This window comes from Pseudopodoces humilis, chromosome 7, assembly GCF_049639895.1.
Source record: "Pseudopodoces humilis isolate 2021_Gansu_Grassland_sample_001 chromosome 7, ASM4963989v1, whole genome shotgun sequence".
NCBI lineage: Eukaryota > Metazoa > Chordata > Aves > Passeriformes > Paridae > Pseudopodoces > Pseudopodoces humilis.
In genome coordinates this window covers 56,090,085-56,095,891 of record NC_142206.1, presented here as the reverse complement: position 1 = coordinate 56,095,891, position 5,807 = coordinate 56,090,085, and positions in this window count along the sequence as shown.

Below are 5,807 nucleotides of genomic sequence, written 5' to 3'. Positions count from 1 at the left end.
CTTATTATTCTCATTTAATTCCATTTTATACCTGAGTTGTTAACAGTCCTGGCAACAGGGTGAAGTTACCACCTGCTTCATCAGCTCCTGTGTTTTTCCCATTCACCTGCTAATGACGAGGGAAAACAGAGATGAATAATTATCAAATATTCATAGAAATGAGAAAACAAGGAATAATAGCATGCTACCATTCAGTTATTATAAAAATTGTTCACACTAAGCACATCAGTAAATCTGAGACATTAATCACATACTGATCTCAGAGTAAGAAGTATTGGTCTTTGGCTGTGTTTACAGTACACCATTTATCTTGTTTAAGACTTAGCATAATTTTCCAGCTTTACAGTTACTGCCAATAATTGCAGTATGTTGTTTAACCCCATCACAGCAGTTCTAGATAAAATTCTGTTTTCATTTATTTACTCCCTGAACCATATAGAGTATCCTTTTAATATCTTCAAACAAGACCAAGCAGAATTCAGGTACATTAACAGATAAGATTAGAATTCAGAATAATTCTGGCAAGGTGCAGATGGAATCTGAAAACATATTTAATAGGAAAAAGTGCAAGCTGGAACCATTAGCTGTGCAAGTAAAGGAACAGCTGCTTAATTTCATAGAATCCTAGAATGGTTTGGGTTGGAAAGGACCTTAAAGATCATCTCATTCCAGCACCCCTGCTATGGGCAGGGACACCTTTCACTATCCCAGGTTGCTCAGAGCCCCATCCAGCCTGCCCTTGAACACTCTCTACCACAGCTGCTCTGGGAAACCTAAGCCAGGGCCTCAGTAGCATCACAGTCAAGGATTTCTTCCTAATATCTAAACTAAATCTACCCTTTCAATTTCAATTGAAAATAATCAATGCATTATTTTGGATCATACTCTAAAAATTAATCTGCAACATCATGATGTTGCAAATAAAGGTAAAAACTGAAATGTAGATTCTGGAGTATCATCTGCTCCTTCAGAACCACTAAGGCAAGAGCTGGTAATGTCTCCAGTTTTCAGCATAGCACTTGAAAGCTAAGATACAAGGTGCATGCACAGAATGCAGGAGAAAGCAGTGAATGTCTGGAAACCAAGAAGATTTTGCTTCTAAGCACAGGTTGAGTGATTTTAAGTCATTTTACAGAAGAGATGATGGAGGGAAAACAGTGATTTTCATATACAAAATCTGTTTGCAAAGAAAAATGGCACAACTGTTTCTCATATCCACAGTCAATATGAATAAAAATAATTGCCTTAAATTGAAAGAAAGGAATCTTGGTTAAACACGAAATGGGACAAAATGACCTGTTGAGGTCCTTTTTTGATCTGATTCTGTGATTACTGGAAAACATTTTGCTTTAAAGTCACTTTCTTAGGACTGTCAGTAGAGCTGGTACTGGCTGCAAGAAAAGGAGGCTGCAGTTAAAGGATTAAAGAACTCATTGCCTAAAATGTGCAGCACACCAGTTTATCTAGTCAGCACTAGTGATACTGACTTCAGCTTTTAATCATGCCTCAGCAAACTGTCATAAGTCTATGTAAATAAATGTGCTTAAAAACCACTTAATTATAAAATAATTATTCCTTGAAGCATCACACATTAGTTTAATCAGTGTTGACAACTTCCATGATTTTATTGAGTCTAATCAATCTGAGGCAGCCTGGTTTCAATTGCATGATAATGTAATGAGCTATTTTATTTATTAAAAAAAAAATTAGACCTGTGAATTACATGGAAAATCCTAAAAGTGTAATCTGAAAATATAGTAAAGATGAAAAAGTCAGAAGGTGAATAAAGCCACTAGGTTTATAATTTTAGGAGATCTTACTCACGAGTTTTGAACTTCTGATTTGGCAGTATGGAATTACAGTGCCCTATATTCTGCTGTTCTGAATATTTTCAGAGTACTGATCACGCATTTGTTTAATTTGCCCAAAAACATGTTATACAGATTTGCAGAAACTTTGTTTGTTATTCACAAACACAAAGGAACACTTATTTAAGTAAGATGATGTCTTGTGGCTGCCCTTTAAATTAACAAGGAGCAGCTGTGCACAAAACCTGGAGGTATATAAATACAAAATAAGTTACATAGTTTCCCCCACATACACTATGATTTTTAATGCAACACCTTGTTAGAAGAATCTTGGCATTTTATACACTGGTAGTTCTTGTTTGAATTCCAAGTACCAGACATCTGTTCACAAATATAAACAAGATGAAGAATTTCAGTAATGAAAAGGTATTGTGACAGAGTATTACTTGATCTTAGAATGGCAGTGGCTTAGACTTTTCTGAACTGATTGCTGTATTATAAAATAATCCATTCTCACCAGTACAATCTGATTATGCAATTTTTGGGATAGTTTTACAAGGGAAATGGGTATTAGGGAAATGAATATGAGGGAAATTGATACCAGAATTGAAGGTCTAAGGTCTTATGACTGCCAAACCTGAAAAAATTATTCATTGCATTTCAACTTTATGATCCAAGTGGCTTATTGAACTGTAACTTGGGTTCAGTCCTATTTTTATACTACATTGCCTTATGAAACCTGTGGGAGGAAAAAAAAATCTTCCTTTTATCAAGATAAAGATAAGGGTTGAGTTCTTAGTTCTGCTCCAGATACTGAGCTCTTGCTTCACTGAAGAAATCTAAATATCATCTTCATTTCTGGTTGGGTGGTGTAATGGAGAATAGCCTACAGCATTTTACATAATGCTGCCAAACAGGAGACATGGGTGCATAATCGATCCTAAACACAAATAAATGGATCAGAAAGAGGCCTGGCACTGCCAGAGGTGCTGAATTGCTTCTCTGGAAGTTGCTGTGAAAATATGGCTTACAGATTCAAGATGAGGGAATAACAGAATGTTTTGTTAAAAGGAAAATCAGACTTGTGCTGAAAGTCCTCCCCATAAAGCTCACTCTTTAATTTCTGAACCAGTTGGTTTGGCTCACCTATACCATGATTGCATATGAAGCAACATTAAAGGGAATCATGTGGCTCTTCCCGTATGAGAGGATGACTGCATGGATGAGTTGGTTCACAAACTGCTGACAAAAAGCAGGCTGGTAATAGCTCTGCTGAGAAGAGAGAATACGTCTAATGAGGTTTTAGAGGTTACTCCCTCTCGTTAGACTGGACTTTCTCTAAAGACATCAGTAAGAGGTGATGGCAAGAACATCACGTGAACTTCTGACTGAGTAGGAATGAAAGCTTAAAAAGCAGCTGGGACCTAGACATATCATTGTACAGAAGAAAACAGCACCTGTGTGCCCAGCTGGAAAAGAAATATTTCTGCAACAGGCTAAACAGCCTCAGTCCAGAGACCTTTGGATTTTTCCTTAGGATGTCTCTTTACACCAGTAACATTAAAATGGTGTGCTCATGTTTTCCTCCAAGATCTTTTCCCCAGGTTTACTACAGCAAAACAACTCAAATGATGAAATAAATAAGACTGAGGGAATATTCTCAGGGTGAGCAGTAATCCAGCCAATGCAAACACCTCTTTAGCAGGTTGCCAGCACATGTGGGTATCAGCACAAGCGTATCAGGGCCACACTGTTTATTGGGCCAAGGAAAACCCAAACAAGTTTTGTCTGGAGCTGTAGTATATATTTTTTGCCTGGGCTGATAAAATATATTTAAAAGCTTTGGGCCAAATAAACGAAATGTCACTTCTAAATTGGATAAACCTTATTCAGTTACAGCTATAGTTAAATGAGACATCAGATTAATTTTGCTGCAAAGTCTGTTTATTGTGTTAATCTATACTGTGTTATTTCCCTCTCGTTCTCTCCATCTATTGTTTCTATACATATGTTTTTGAGGCAGGAGTCTTCTTTTTACTCTGGAATAACAGGGTCTGAGTTTGTACCGCAGCTATTAAAACAGGGTTCTTGTGCATTATTAGTGTTCCTAAGGGACAGTTCTCACAAGGATACAAATAATAAACAACATCAACTTTTCTGCTGAAACAGAATTTATTATCCACCTCTCTTTGTATTGCTCTGGCATTTCTCCCTGTTCCACATAATACAATCAACTGAATGAAGTGGCAGTGAATTACAGGAAGAGATGGTTCAGTGATGAATCAGTCACTGGTCTAACTACAAGAGGAACCGACACCCTTCCCATCAAAGAAATATGCTCACAGGATATACAGAACAGCTCCTGTAGGCAGGGACAGCTGATGGTTCCCATTTTCCAGTGACTTCTTTTGGAATGCTCCAAGGTCAGAACCTGTGTGAAAAAAAAAAAAAAAAAAAAAAAAAAAAGACCAGGATCTGTGGAAGAATAATATTTAAGCATGTACAATATGTATGGTCAGAAATCTAGGCTCTTCCATCTTAAAATGACACACATAATGCAGAGAAGAGGTGGAACTCTCTCAAGTCTCATAAAAAAGGCTTTGAAAAAGACACTAATGGAAACAAGGATGTTTTGAACACTGCCTAATAACTGTGTGAATACAAATCACTCTGGGAAAAGCTGTAACACGTTTTCTATGAGGCCAGGTGTGAAGGATGAGGACAAAACTAATGAAAGAGAATTTAAGTATACAGCGACATTAATCCTTCTCTCGCCTAACTCCTTAAGTCTATGGATAGCAAACTTTCAGCAACACTTTTAAAGGAGCTGAAAAGGAGCTACTCACTAAAACTCCTTGTATAAAAAAAAAATAAATCTCAGGACGGTGTTTTGCCCTCCTTACTAGAACTGGAATATTTTGAAGTGTTTGTCTCAGAGTAAGGAGGCATAATTTGGAGGAACCACAGCGGATTTTCATGTTTAATATATTTTCATCAAAGCACTTTCCTAACTCCGAGTTAATAGCTCCATAGCTTTTGCTAAACGTAGGCGTGACGGCATCTCACATTAGCACAACAGACAAGAATTTGGAGGCGGTTCAAGAATGGTCACCACGCAGGAACACGCCGCAACAGGGCCCCCAGAGCCCCGCCGGTGCCATTCCCCGAGTTCTGGTGGAGGGGAGAACCCGGTGTCACTCTGAGTTTGGGTACCGGGACAGACACGGGGCGGGGGTGCTGTCAGCCCGCCAAGTTCGGGGAAAATAAGGCTAAACACGGACTCGGCGGGACTTTCCCTCAGGCACTTTCCCTCAGCGGGAGGCGCGGAGCTCTGAGGAGAGGCGTTCCGCCATGACAGTTCGGGGGTCGCCTCGGCGGAGGAGGGATGGCGGCCGTTCCGTCCCGACAGTCGTGGGGGAGGTTGAAGGGAGGTGTGTGTCTGTATCAGGGAGGGAGGGCGAAATTTCTGCCGCTCTGCGACCAAATAAGGGCAAATTCCCCAGTGCCGGGCTGAGCGCTCAGGAATTACAAACACCGCTCGGCGCGAGCGGCCCCGAACCCACAACCCCCCACACCCAGCGGGTCCGAGCGGGCGGAGCGCGGGGGCGTCCCGTAGCGACCGCGCAGCCCCACCCCGCCGGCCCGCCGCCGCCTGCTATTGGACAACGCTGCTGTCAATCCCCGACATAACGTCATCTCAGCTGGAACTTTCTAGCTGAAGTTCGTGGCGGGGGCGGGGCGAGGGGACAGAAGGAGCGCGGATTGGCTGAGCGCGATGGCGCACGAGAAAAACCCGGAAGAATCGCGGCCCCCGGGAGGGGCGGGTAGGCGCTCGCGGTTTTGATTGGCCAGAGTGTTGAGGGCGGGCACTCCCCGGCGGCTCGCGGGGGCGATTGGCCGAACGACTGCTCGCGGTGCGTCGGGATTGGCCGTCAGGGTTCTGGCAGGTTCCAGAAGCGGCGGCGGCGGGTATAAAACGGGCAGCGGCGGCGCGAGCAA